This window comes from Pteropus alecto, unplaced genomic scaffold (genome assembly GCF_000325575.1).
Source record: "Pteropus alecto unplaced genomic scaffold, ASM32557v1 scaffold182, whole genome shotgun sequence".
NCBI lineage: Eukaryota > Metazoa > Chordata > Mammalia > Chiroptera > Pteropodidae > Pteropus > Pteropus alecto.
In genome coordinates this window covers 2,999,922-3,014,219 of record NW_006433946.1, presented here as the reverse complement: position 1 = coordinate 3,014,219, position 14,298 = coordinate 2,999,922, and the positions used below count along the sequence as shown (strand labels likewise).

Here is a 14,298-nt window from a genome sequence, read left to right as displayed (position 1 = left end):
GATTTCATGATCACCTCTGGCTCCTACTCCCTGTCTCTATAGAATTCTCGGGCTTCAGTCTTTCTCTTCTAGTTTCTTTACATTTGCTCTGACGTTGACCATAAAATCTCCATGATTTTTATTAAATACTCAGCCTTTTAAGATATTAATAGATTTTACCTTACTTAAGGTTTTAATATTCTTGGAATGCAGGTAAGTTGAAATTAAATGTCAGTCATTTATGTTCTTAAAAGTTCTTTAGCAACCTGCCCTGTTGTTTAACCATCTTTCCTTACCCATACCATTTTCGCCCAGATAATTATATGCACTTTCTTGTGCTATAACTATTATTTGATTCAAGTATTTTGAACTTGATTTACTTTCTTAAATCAACGGCTACTGGGAGAAGTTCTGAGAAGATGCTGGAGTAGGAAGCGCCAGGAATGTCTCCCCACCTAAACGACAATCACACAAGCAGAATCTGTCTGATGTAACTTTTTTGGAAGGCTGGTAACTTCCAGAGAAATGTTTGGCCAGGTAAATTGAAGTTAACTTCAGTCAATTTCAGCTCTTAGCTCAGGAATAGCTACTGATCCCCAATCTCTAGGCCCATGGAAGGCAGCCATGCATGTGTTCCTGGAGCAGCTAGCACACAGCTTGCAAGAGCCAGAACACGTAAATATTGAGAGTCTACATTCAGATAACTGACTGCTGCTTTTGATCACGAGGGCCAGACACAAAGGCAGGCAGTCACTGGAGCAGTCCTCCTCTGTTGTTGCAAGTGCCCCCCACTCCAGATGAAGGGACTTTAGGAGGGATTTTTCCCATTTATTTTGTCTGTATGAATTGCATGTTCAGATTTATTTGTTGATTTCTAAGTTATGAATGAATAATGATTAATTTCAATATGTGTCAGAACTCTAAATAATATTGTAAGTGAATTTCTGACCTATATTATTTTTATAACATTTGTTTATGCTCAGAAATTCCATGGAATGTCATCAGGTTAACTGCCTTAACTTTATCTGAGTAGTTTCAAAGCCTCATATTGACAGGTATGCCTGTCTTCTATTAACTATCTATCCCAGGGCCATTTAAGCCTTTAACTATTATTAATTGTAGCTGTTAGAGTTATACAGTATCATATAAAGCTAGTATCAAGTAGTTTTCCCTCAACTTGGATTTCTCATCACTTACCCATATAAGCATATACCTGAAGTCATTTTTCAACCTAATATAAAGGAAGAAAATTGTAGGCTCTGTGGTTTTGATGGATAACATTGTACTATATGATTCACTGCACTATACTATCCTTCAGCTCTCTCTTACATTATTTTTAGCTGAAGCTTTAATTAGTGTTCTGGTTTTGATACTTAAATATTAAATTCAATTAAATTAAGAAATTTACCTTCTTTGAACACGATGCATTTTGTTTTTATCCAACCCCTAATAATGTAATAGGCATTATAAATTGATTTTGTCTTTTTATTTTCTTTTCTAAAGTTTTTCTATACAATTTCCAAGCATCTTCTGCATTTGTCTTGGTCTGCAGTGTCTTTTCAGTTGAAATTAGAATATCGTGGGGCTAGGTGATATCTTACCCCTCTCCCTTCTGAATTAGGCAATGATATTTGTCTCTAGTCTGTATTTCTTTAACTATTAGATAGACACCTAGGAGTGGACTCTGTGTCCACTATCTTAGGACAGTTTTCCTTTTTATACTACTTAAGTGGTATCTAAACAATCACAAAGCTCATCCAAATGTGGAAGAGAAATGACACTGAGATGCCAAATTCTTTCATGTTTATGTCCTGATGCTGAAAAGTGTAAAATGCCAAGGTCTCACCAGGAGAAAAAGAGAGAGGAATTCGAAGGACAAAGGGGGAAGTCTGTAGGGACATGTTGATTTCGATATATTCTGATACAATTTCTTCTCTCTACCCTACAGCTCCACTTCTCTTGGGCATATAATACTGAGTTATGACATGCAATATGGAGTTAAAATCAGGAAAACGGTGCAAATTTTTTCTTCGGAGCCTAATAGTATCATAATTGTTAAATAAGAGTGAGTCTGGCCCCAGTAACATTGTACACTTAGAAAACTTTCATAAGAAAGCAGGATGACATTGTAGAAAGACCATTAGGTACTGATGTTCTTTGGGCTCAGTCCTGAACATTTCTGTTCATCTCTCTCGATCTCTCTCTGCTATCCTAGAAGATACTATTTACTTACTTGACTTTAGGTGAAATCTTAATGTTGGTGACTTAAAATTCATAACCGCAGCTTGAAACTCCCCTTCAGAATCTACTCTACATTATTAGCAACTTTTCTACTTAAATCATTATTTGGTTCTCATAAGAATCTCAGACTTATCAAGTGTAAACATGAACTGCTGTTTTCTCTCCTGAATCTGTCTTCTGCATTTCCCTAATCTTCTCCACCTCAATGATGACACAGCACATCATTTAGTGACTGGGACAAGTCAGAAACCTCAGGTTCAAGTCATTTTCCTCACTCTCACCCCACATTCCCATCTACAGTCGGTCACTACATTCTGTCAGTTGTACCTCCAAATTTTCTTTAAACATATAGCATTCACTTCTCTCCATCTCCACCGTCCCCTTTGTAGTCAAGTTATTTTCCTACATAGTTGGTAGAAACATCTTTTTTTGAATGTAAATTAGATCATAGCACTCCCCTGCTGGAAATTCATCAAGCCTTCATTTGAACTTGGAATAAAATTCAAACTCTTTGATGTGGCACCTGTCTACACTTATATCTTTTTCTCGCTAAGTTAGCATCTATCACTGGTCACTCTGTTCCTCTTATACTTCATTTCTGACTCTTCTTAAAACTTGCACAGTATTAAGTATTGCCCTCAGGACCTTCCTACAAGTCATTCCTTGTGCCAGCAACTGTTACCTGTACCTGGCTGACTCTTCTTCATATTTTAGGTCACATCTTGAATGTTATTTCTTCAAGAGACCAACCCTGTAGGTTCTGCCAGTTATTCTCTTCTATTCTGTTCTTTTATTTTATGACATTCAGAATTTGTTATAATTATTTTTGTATCTACTTGCATTGTGTCTGCCTACTACATTAGACTCTATGCTTTATAAGGGGCAGGGCATGGATGTTTTATTCCCACTGATTCCCCACTGTCTATTAGAGTGGCTAACACATGGAGATGCTGTGTAAATAAATATGCTTTGACTAAAATATATGATTATAAATTTCATAGTAAATATGTAGAATTTTATCCCTTTATCAAATGGATTCCAAAGAAGGGCTTTCAGAGTCATTAAAACAAAGTCTTCCTCCTTAAAATATAGTAATATGATAAGCACACAGCCATGTAGACCTATAATATGGATCTGAAATCCATTATTGCCATTCACTAACTCTGTGAATTTGAAAAAGTTAAAAACATTCTAGGTCTTTCTTCACATGTAAATTGAGAATATGTATTTGACCAGCAATCCCTACAGTGTGTTATAAATATCTGAAGTGATAATGTGCATAGATGTATCTCGTACTAGTAAAATATACACAAATTTGAAGAATTATTGCTTTGGGGCCATTAGATGTCAAGTTGAAAATATGTATGTTTATTGTTGGTACCTTTTTTTCTATGTCATTTTTCTGCTTCTAATGTACCTGTAAGTTTCATACTATAATAGTTTGTAAAGTATGAATATAGTATTTCTGAATGAGAGTGATAGAGGGGACCTAGTAAATGCACTAGTAACATATGAGTAAATGTATGTGTAGTAGTGTATATACTTTGCGAAGATTATGATCCAGGAAGATGAATTTTGGAGAACCAAGGCATTACTTTTATCTTCAAACAAGTCTGAAGTGAACATTTCATATATCACCATCTAGTGGTGACCAGTAGAAAAAGCAAAAGCCCCAATCATGCCTTTTATATAGTAACACACTGCTTTAGAATGTGTCAGTGACCATCTTAAATATCTTGCCAGCCCAAACTGTGCTTACCATTTGCTGACTATAATATCTGAGCATTATATAAAGAGTGACTTCCTTTAGAAATCTCTATAGAAGACCAACTGATTTTGCTGATGTAGCGGTGCATCTGGATGATGCATTACTTTACCTCAGCAGTGTTTGCAAATTTATTATTTAAAATAAAAATATAAAACTAAATGTTCTGATTTTTTTTACATAGAAATGATATCCAGTGTTGAGTGTGTTTTTCTAGTGAGATGACATTTGTGCTGACCTGGCAACACTTTCTCACTTGGTGTATTTTTGGGTTTCGGAGGAGGTGCCTGAGGTCATGAAACGGAAAACAACACAATATATATATGCACTGTATATTAAAAAAAAATGGAGTCACCATTTAGTGAGGATTTCTCTCTCATCAGCAGCCTTACACACATGTTCTCACAGTAACCCACAGATAGGTATTATGACTGCAGTTACAGAAATGATGAACTGGATTCAAAAAGCTAAGCAACTACCCAAGGTCACAGAGCAAATAAATCATACAATGTATTAGCGCCAGAGAACTTTATTTTTTAACTGGACCACTCTGCCTGAAACCTTGGCAGTCATCATGCTGAGATCTACCAAATGAACCAAATGACACCCCTCCCTTGCGCCCCCTCCACACGAAAGATCTCACTTTGGATTGAATGTTAATGAATTTTAATGAAAGCTCTAACATTTTAATTACACAGATATATTTGACTGGCTTAGCAGCTGTAGTAGAGGCTGTTGGGACATCAGCCAGTTTCTCTTTCTAGCCAGTGCAACATCCATCCCCCAGCTGCGAAGAGTGTTGGCTGCTAAACGTTCATAGGTGTAATTTTCTTTCTTTCTTTTTTGAAATATCTTTCGCTAAATGTCATATTGCCTGAAAATGTCTATAAAATTATGCCTCACCCACAACCTCTGTTGTAAATCCTTCACTTGGTTTCTCTTAAAGTAGTATTTATTTTCTCCCTCTGCGGCCACTAATTGAAACAGGGACGCAAAGCTTAGTGTTTTTGCCTCAAGGTGGGACAACTCTGCAGTGTTAATTATGCCTCAGATTTCCACATGGATCAGGTTGATGCTAGAACTTGAGCTGAAAGCTCATCACTGACTGGCTTCTGCCACTTCCCTATTCTTTTCTCTCACTCCATTACAAGTTTCTCCTAACGGCACTCTCTTGCATAAAAATCCTTGTCTCCAAGTGGCCAGCTCTTCTAGAGGAATCCGATATAAGACAGAAATGTTTTGCAGTTTCATTACTTTTTTTAAAAAAAAATGCATTTTAGCAATGGAGCAACAATTTTACATAGGTACAATTCAGCAAATGGAGTATTTTGCTTAGCCATGGGTCCTTGTTAACCACAGAAATATTACATGGAAAACAAAACCAATCCCAATGGCATAAAATGTTAAAATTGTCTTTTTAGTAAAGGAAAAAAAAAAGATATAAAGGATTATACAAATGCCGCTAAAAAATAGCTAAATGGAGCTAACTAAACTGAGCAAACATAATACTATTTTCTCCTTGATTTTTGCCCCTGGAGATGGCAAAATCATCTTTAATGGAAGAAACAAGTCTCCATTTCTCTTATGCAATAGAAAATAGAGTACTTTACCAGATTGTAAAGTTGCATTATTCATTAATTATTTCACACAGATACTATTTTCTTAAAGCATCAGGAATAAAAGAAACATTAAAGAAAGTAGAACATAAGGGAGGAAGTGACTACTTTGTTCTACATTAATCATGTGTGTCTTCCATAATATTCTGTGGATTTATCACCAAATGAACACCATCACTGGGAAGGTAAGATTGATTGTTTTTTTCAGTACCTTCTATTTTTTTTGTCCAAATTTTCATAAATTTCTGCTTAGAAAGAAAGTATGGACTTCCACACCTTCACAGAGTTTCGACCTCTGTTGTAAATCCTTCGCTTGGTTTCTCTTAGAGTAGTATTTATTTTCTTCCTCACTGATTCATTCTTTTACCTTAGTCTGGTTTTCTCAAAGTCAAGTCCAAGGATTCACTCAGACTGCTTGACTGCTTGAGTAAGAAACTATTGGAACTGAAGCTCAAGAATTTACACATTAAAAGGACTTAAATCCCTTAAACTTGTGCAATGTTTTATGCCAATTATATCTTCATTGAGATGGTGTCGATGACCTTCACATTGGTGTATGGGTTCTGTTGGCAGTTACAAAGAATGTCTTATGGGAACATAACCTCATAGCTATATGATAATCATTTTCTAGAATCTCAACTTATACATTAACACTGTCTTAAAATTAGTTCACATCATTTTGGTACACAGCACCCTGGTTTTTCCTTTCCAACTTCTTCTCATCTTTTTCCTACTTTGCTAAAGAGAAGTATGTTACTACCCTTGGTATAACCAAGTTAATTGTGCCAAACCAAAGGGCAGTTACAAAATACACGGCTCCTAAAGGAAGAGTTTTACCAGGGAAGCAAAGACAGCTGTGGCATGGGTTGTAAGAGGTGGCTATGGCCTTTTTCCACTAAACCAAAATCTCAGGGCAAGGTTCCATGCTTTTGTTGGATAATCTCTTTCTTGTCTATCTATCCTCTATCTATCTTTCCACTGCTTTATTTTTTTTTCAATAATTTTTATTTTTCTAGAAAATAAAATAATAATTTTACGATTAATTGAATGGCAACTGGTAATCATGAAATTAGCAGTGGGTATCTTCAACTTTTTATACTAGCTGTGCTGTCATTTTTTGAGGTTGATCAAAGTTACCTAGAATCAGACCATTTCCCACTTAAGATGTTTGTCACCAACATTTATAAAACCAGGCCTAGGGGAAGAGCTAGGTCTGGGGACATACGCATGGTCTTAATATAGTGAATGTTTAACCTGCCTGATTATTACAAAATCAGAACAACAAGAATATTTTCGACCATTTTACCTTTTTATCTTCCTATTTAGAATTCAAAAAGATGGCCATCTTGAGAATGTATATTGACATTTTTATTTGAATTGATAATGATATAAGCCTGATTTGGCTGATTGGTTTGATAATAAGGAATGGTTTTTTACCATTTAACATAAACTGAATAATTTAAATCTGCAGCTATAAGCATTTGGAAAATATATTTCTAGCACTTACACAATATACAAAATGCTGGAGATAACATCCTTTGTGGCCATTTATTTTTATGAAATAATTTGAGATACCAACTCTGTGCGAGAGTATATGTTATATTTTGAAATTTTCAGCCATATGTGAGGGAAAAGAATCACTCTGCTCTAAATTTTCAAACAATCTCTCAGCTATAAGCATTTGGAAAATATATTTCTAGCACTTACACAATATACAAAATGCTGGAGATAACATCCTTTGTGGCCATTAATTTTTATGAAATAATTTGAGATACCAACTCTGTGCGAGAGTATATATTATATTTTGAAATTTTCAGCCATATGTGAAGGAAAAGAATCACTCTGCTCTAAATTTTCAAACGATCTCTACTAGATCAATTCCAAAGCAAACAGTAGAAACTGGCAAGTGAGGAAGAGAGGAAGTCTGCAAAGATCCCACTCATATTCCCTTTTCATCCTTGTTATATACCATTCAATTCAAGAGGAATACCAGAGAGTATCTGCATTGAGATAAACACAGAGGAAAAGCCTGGAGAAAAGTCCAGTAACATAATAATATGAATGCAGTTAGAGAATGATTAGTATCTGACAACATGTATCTATATGCATGAATCACAGTAGAAAAAAATGTAAAACAGAGAAATGGAAGATAATTACAGGCTATGATGGTCATTTTGAAGATTGGTTCACTCCATTAAGATTCTTAATCATTCTATTATTTCCAATTATACAATAAAAATTTGTGAAAATTCTAAGCCGCATTAGCTATTTTGAAGAAGATTGTTGGTAGTTGTGATAATTCAAAAGATAAACTATGTTAGCTCAGTTTTTAATTAAAAGAGAAGCAGATAAGTCTACTTTAGTCACGTAAATTAATTTACATGTAAAGGAGTTAACTGTATAATTAAGTTGATTTTTTAAAAGAACCTCTTAAAACCCTCTTTCTTCCCTGGAGTATTTTCAATCACTCTATCAAAATATCATGGAGAAAAATGTAAAAGAGGTGTTTATTTAATATTTGCTGGCTTTGTGAGTCTCTTAGGATTACATTTTACTGTAGTCTTAAAAAATTCTTCAGTTCAAGCCCACATTTTAAAATATGCAAAAAAACCAAGTAGAGTATAGAATTTTATCTAAAGACAAGGAACACTGTTTACATGGCTGGCATTGAAAATAGTTATCAAAAAATTCTCAGCAACATTACTTGTAGCGCGAAAATCATGAATGTCCTAGAAGAGACAATAATAACCTTAGCTGACATGAAAAATAAGATGAATTCAGTGTTCAATGGCTTTTGTGATTTTTTTTAATGTGAACTACATGTTTCATAAAAATCCCTTTTAGTCTTCTGTTCTCAAAAGCCAGTTCTCCTGTTATTATTCCACATTAGTTCCATTTGCTGATTTGATGAGTAAAAGCCTGGTGGCCAGATGCAAATTCTGTTTTCTGGTATTAATCGAACAAGCAAAATAGCTGTGAGTCTGTCATTCACAGCCAAAAGCTTAGAGGAGTCGAGAGAATCACTGTAAGAAGTACTGCAGAAATCTAAGCAATAGAAGGTAATTATATGAATTGACTTATTAGTTCTAAAAGTGAAAATTTATGACTAAAAAAGAAAAAGCCATAATTTTCAGGTAAAAAATTGAGTTCTTTTCTGGTCAAGGGATATTGCTAAGTATAAAATACTACTCATTTTCTCCTACATAATACTCAGACTTTCACAACCTGCTATAAATGAAGCACACAGAAAGATGAGGAATGCCACATTTGAATCAGTGAGCAATTATCATGAAATTACTTGATGACTATGATATGAGTAAAACTCAAATTACAAAGATAGATGTGATATTTAAGAAGAATGGGATTAACTGCATTAACAAATTTTCACATTTGGACAATGTTGACTAATGGGAGTTCAGTATTACTAAAATTAGTATTCACGACCATAGCAGGTAAACACAAGGCTAAGGAAAAGCTTAGAAGGAAAGCTATCTTGCCTCTGAAGACTGAGCAATTACATTTGCAAAGAGTTGGCATTTTTGTGAATATGAGGATACATTCTATGCGAATTAGATATCAAAGAATGTTTAGTTTTTATAATATAAAGAAAATAATTCCATATATTTAGTTTAATGAGCCCCTTCATTGAAAAATATGAAATTTCAATCATTTTAATTTATGATTTAAAAAATCACAGATAATCAAAATAACTGAACCTAGATTTAATTTTTTAGATTTTGCTTTATTTATGGTTGTACCTAAACAAACCGAAGTACAGGGGACACATACTTTGTCATGTAGTGCTTGGCACACAATGCATGCTTTATAAACATGTGTTGAATGATTGAATATACAACTCTTTGAAAGATTGCATGGGACAAAAATAAGTTTCCTTTATAGATCTTCATTATACTTTCAAGTATTCTTAATGGCATGTCTAAGTAATGCTTTATTGGCAGTGTCTCTCAAATTTCAAGTGTAGACTTTTATTCTCTAGCTTTAGTGAACCAATGTCACATGGTCAAGTCAGAGATCGAGCCATGTGAGAGGTGGATACTCGGGGAGAAGTGGAGACACAGAAGAAGAGCTCAATCTGTGCAGAGGTTGTACGACAGGCACTCTGACCTCCCTAGTTCCTCATAATTTGGACTTCTCATGGTTCTAGATATAGTTGCTGGAGTAGAGCCTCTGCTTTCAAAGTCATGTATCCTGGAGGTCTCTCTCAATCTGAAAATCTCTTAAATAGAGAAAAATGCACTTTGATAATAAACAAGAGGAGTTGGGGATAGAAGAAATAGCTCAAAGTGTGACTTTGTATAAAAGTTTGGAAACCATATTATTCTCCTCATTTTATTTTCTCTTCCTACTTTTTCCCTCTGTCCAACAGGAAAATGGGGAGGCTAATGATATGGAGTCACGAGAGTAATCACAAAGAACTAGAAAGCTAAGATTTGGTTAGGCGGATTTTTGTTAACCGGAGGTTGTTTCTATTACTTATTATGGCAGACATTGTTATTTACACAATAATCTCCAAACCTCTTCTTCTATGCTGCCTTCTCTTATAGAGGATGAAAGACCCTCTTTCCCAGTTTCCCCTGCAGCTAGGGAAGGCATACTGGTCATATCTGAACAATGAAAGGTAATCTTAAAATTGGGTTACCAAGATTTTATTTTGCCATTTGGAGTGATTTAAAAAACTAACTTACCATAATAAAAATACTGATAGATAACTTACAACATAATACCTCTCACTTGCCAAGAAGCTTGGTCAAGGTCAGGGAATAATTAAGAGGCATTTAAAACAAGAGAATATTCTCATGAATTAAAACATAAATATAACAGAACTCTGTGTGAGGGGAGGGGAGTATATTGATGAATGCACATAGATTTAAGATATAACTATGTTATGCCTACATAGTGTCCTACCATCATGGTTCCTGAAAGAGTAAACTTTTAAACACTTCTATTCACTCTTCCTTTGAAACAAACTGCATCTTGCATGTGTTTCTGTATTGAGCTGCTTCCTATTTGATAAGGGAGAACTCCATTTTGACAATTCGTAATATACTAAGTCAGCTTAATATTCATTCCTTCCATCTACCCCTTCTCCTTCACGTGGCACATACGTTCCAAAGCACTTACATAAAGTTATTACAATGGGAAGAAGAAAAACTGTGTGGTTCTAGGCCATTGTCATTCTTCCATGGAAACATCTACTGATGCATCTGAAAATCCCTTAATTTCCTGACATATATTTTGTACTAGAGCCAACTAAATTATTTCATCATCATCACTCGACCCCCAGTAACTTCTCTTTTTTTCTTATATTCTCTCCTACCCCGAACCTAGTCCATGGATTACTTAAAAGAGGAAGAAACCCTAAGTAATTATATTCTCACAAGTCTTCATTTTTTATACTCAGGCCATGGATTTAAACTTGAAAGGTAAGAATCTAATACTTTATACTCTGGCTCTACGATGAGCTATGATGACTGTCCCTTGCGGCAGTAGAGAGCTTGTTGAGAGCAATTCTGAGGTGAAAGACAGTTTGGTGGCGTGAAGGTGGCAGGAAATTCTTTATTTTTATTTTTTATTTTTTAGGCGGGGCAATCCTTGGTTGACCTTGCAAGGACCTTGTCAGCTTACAATTCCTTATTTTTTTTATTTTTTTCGCCTACAGCACCTGGTTTTCCTAGGTGGTCTCCCATCCAAGTACTCACCAGGCCCGACCCTGCTTAGCTTCTGAGATCAGACGGGATCGGACTTGTTCAGGGTGGCATGGCTGCACACTGTAATTCTTTAATTAATACCTGACAATGTTACTCCACAACTTACACAATAAAGTTTGCCAAAAGAATCAATCTTTCAATTTTCGGCTCATCTTCGTTAATGTATTAATTTAATTTTTATTTTTTTAAACATCGACTATTTTATTTCATTTCTGGTATGTCTAGGCATGTCTAAATGAGTGCTGAAGAAGAAAGACAAGGACTTTGACTTAATAGAACTTACACTATAGAGGGGGAGAGATATTGTAAACTAAATAAATAGAAAAAAGATTAATTACAGATTGTGGAAGTTGATATGAAGGAACAAACAGAATGCAGGAACAAAGGGGTGATTGTGTTGTGTGCGATGTAGGGCTACTCTAAATACAATGGTCAGATTCCTCTGCTCTCTGATTTCCACATAACTCTACATCTGTCCCATTTAGCCTTTTGCCTCTTTGTCCTGGATTACATAGGCAACATTTGGTCAGATCTCCACTAATTCTGTCTCCTTTCATCCTGTGAGTTTTCCTGCTCTGTGAAAACTTCTCAATCCATTCCAGTTTTGTACAGCTCTCTGCTCTTTAGAATAAAATAACACATGTGCTTTTTATATATGTTTGATGTTTAAGGAACTAGTTCTGTCTCTATATGTAATTAATATCATCATTCTGTAAACACCTCTCATTAGATAGAAATTAATTCAGGGACCTTTAATCCAGGTATATCTGTTTATGCTAGTATGTTCTGTTCCTTTTTTATTTTGCTCCAAATTAGTAATCCCATTTCCAAACACAAAGTGTTTCCACCCAGTAACTAAGAAATAGCTTCTCTACAATAACAATAAGTTTTCAGATGCATATTATGTGGCAGGAATTATACTTACTAATTTACATAAAGTACCTCATTTTATGCATATAACCTTATGAGAGGCAGACACAAGCTCAGAAGGTTACTTCCTTGAACTGTCTGTACATACTGGATTACAGTGAAATGTACTTATAAAGCAGTGCTATCTCTAAAATAAGCACATTTTGAAGCATCTTTCAGCCTCTGCATAAGTCAATTTTTTGTGTGTGTGCAAATCTATCTAACTGTCAATCAGTACGCATGTTAATTTTTTGATGTTAATAAGCAACTACCTTTTTTGTATTTATAGAAATATTCTAAATAAAAAAGGAAAACTAGATTTCTTTATATCTATTTCATCATTAAGTTATTTAAAGTTTAATGAAAGCTTTATTAGAATTAAAATTCTTTTTACAGAAGCCTATCTCCCTAAGAACTGAATGACTAAAATGCAAAAATTTGAAAGCTCTAGGTTTTCAGTGATAAAAGTGATATTTTGAATATATGGCAATAATTACACATATAAATCCTAGTATGGGATCAGTCAGCCATGTGCTGCCCTTTAAAAGAAACCAAAACTGCTGGCAGATATCTGTGTGCTATCGGGCAATAAGATTTTTATCAAATTATGCCCTTTTGTTTTAGGCTCTGAAACTGATTGGAAATTCACCCTTAAGAAACATATGGGTAATATTCAACCAATAGCTGGCCTTATACTGTAGTTCTTCCAGAGAATATTGTGGGGGTGAAAAGAAATGCTTATATTTTTGCTGCTATGTAAGGCAGAAGAAATGAGTCCAAACTCTAAGCTATCACAATTCTGTTTAACAGTAAAGTAATAAAGGTCAGCAGTTATAGAGAGACTATGTTGGGATGAGTGGTTGTACCATATCAATAAAGCTTGAAAAGTTTTGCACTGACTTTATATTTATGTGACAAGCCTTCATGACTTTTAATATCAGATCATTATAATCAAATTTTATTTACATGGTTTACCAGGAATCATGCATTTTATCATCTATGTGAACGAAACACAGATATTTATCACATGGAATGTAAAGTGAAGAACAAAATAGAATACAGCAGTCTCTCCTTATCTGCTATTTCAGTTTTCATGGTTTCAGTTACCTGCAGTCAACTGCTATCTGAAAATAGTAAATGGAAAATTCCAGAAACAATCATAAGTTTTAAGTTGTACACAGTTTCGAGTAGTGAGATGAAATCTCGAGCCATTCAGCTCTGTCCTGCCCAGGACGTGAACCATCCCTGTGTTCAGTGTATTCGTGGCGGACACTCTACTCGCCTGTCAGTCCCTTTGTAATGAGCTCAGTTATCAGAGGGACTGTTGCAATACCGCAGGCGATGGCAGTGTTTGTGCTCACGTAACCCTTGTTTTACTTAAAATGCCACATTCACGCAATCCTTATTACAGTATGTTGTTCTAATAGCTCTGTTTTATTGTTGTTTATCTCCTACGGTGCTTAATTTATAAATTAAACTTTATCAGAGGTATGTATGTATAGTAAAAACACAGTATATATAGGGTGCATTACTATCTGTGGTCTCAGGCATCCACTAAGGATCTTGGAATGTATCCCCTACAGATAAGGGAGGACTGCTGTACAAGCATATTTATTTTATGGACATGGGGTTCCAAAACTGATGCTAATACATCCATTTTTTGTTACTGGTTCATGACGAGTTAAGAAATTGAAAGTAAGCATTTAAGAATTTGTACTATAAATAACTGCATAATAACACCACACTTACAATGGGAATAGACCTAAAATCTATTGAGATAATATGGCAGCTTTTTTGTTGAAACCCTCAAATGTTCTAAGAGGGGTACTCATATAGCTTAAATTCACCTCAGCCAGTTGGGATCATTCCCTTATAATTTCAGACAGGGATTCTATCCAAAGAGGATCAATGAAACTTTTGGGCTTTATAAAAGTACACTTGGGGAAATGACAAGAAGGCTCCATTTCTTAGAGTATATATATTAAAAACGTTAGGCATTGAGAGGTGACACTGCAAGCTCTCACTTCATGGATGGAGGGGATAGGAACGACCAGGACGG

The 14,298-nt window shown here is 34.9% G+C and overlaps 1 protein-coding gene, 1 non-coding gene and 1 pseudogene across 2 annotated transcripts in view; all 3 read right to left on the bottom strand.

Annotated features, from left to right (window-relative positions):
* SPAG16 (sperm associated antigen 16) overlaps positions 1–14,298 on the bottom strand; it is a 704,011-nt gene that overhangs the window by 149,614 nt on the left and 540,099 nt on the right. The window lies entirely within an intron of this gene.
* On the bottom strand, positions 6,768–6,898 carry LOC112477104. Its single transcript, XR_003045325.1, has one exon. It is a non-coding gene; the product is annotated as a small nucleolar RNA SNORA72 (small nucleolar RNA).
* LOC112477116 lies at positions 11,273–11,391 on the bottom strand (annotated as a pseudogene).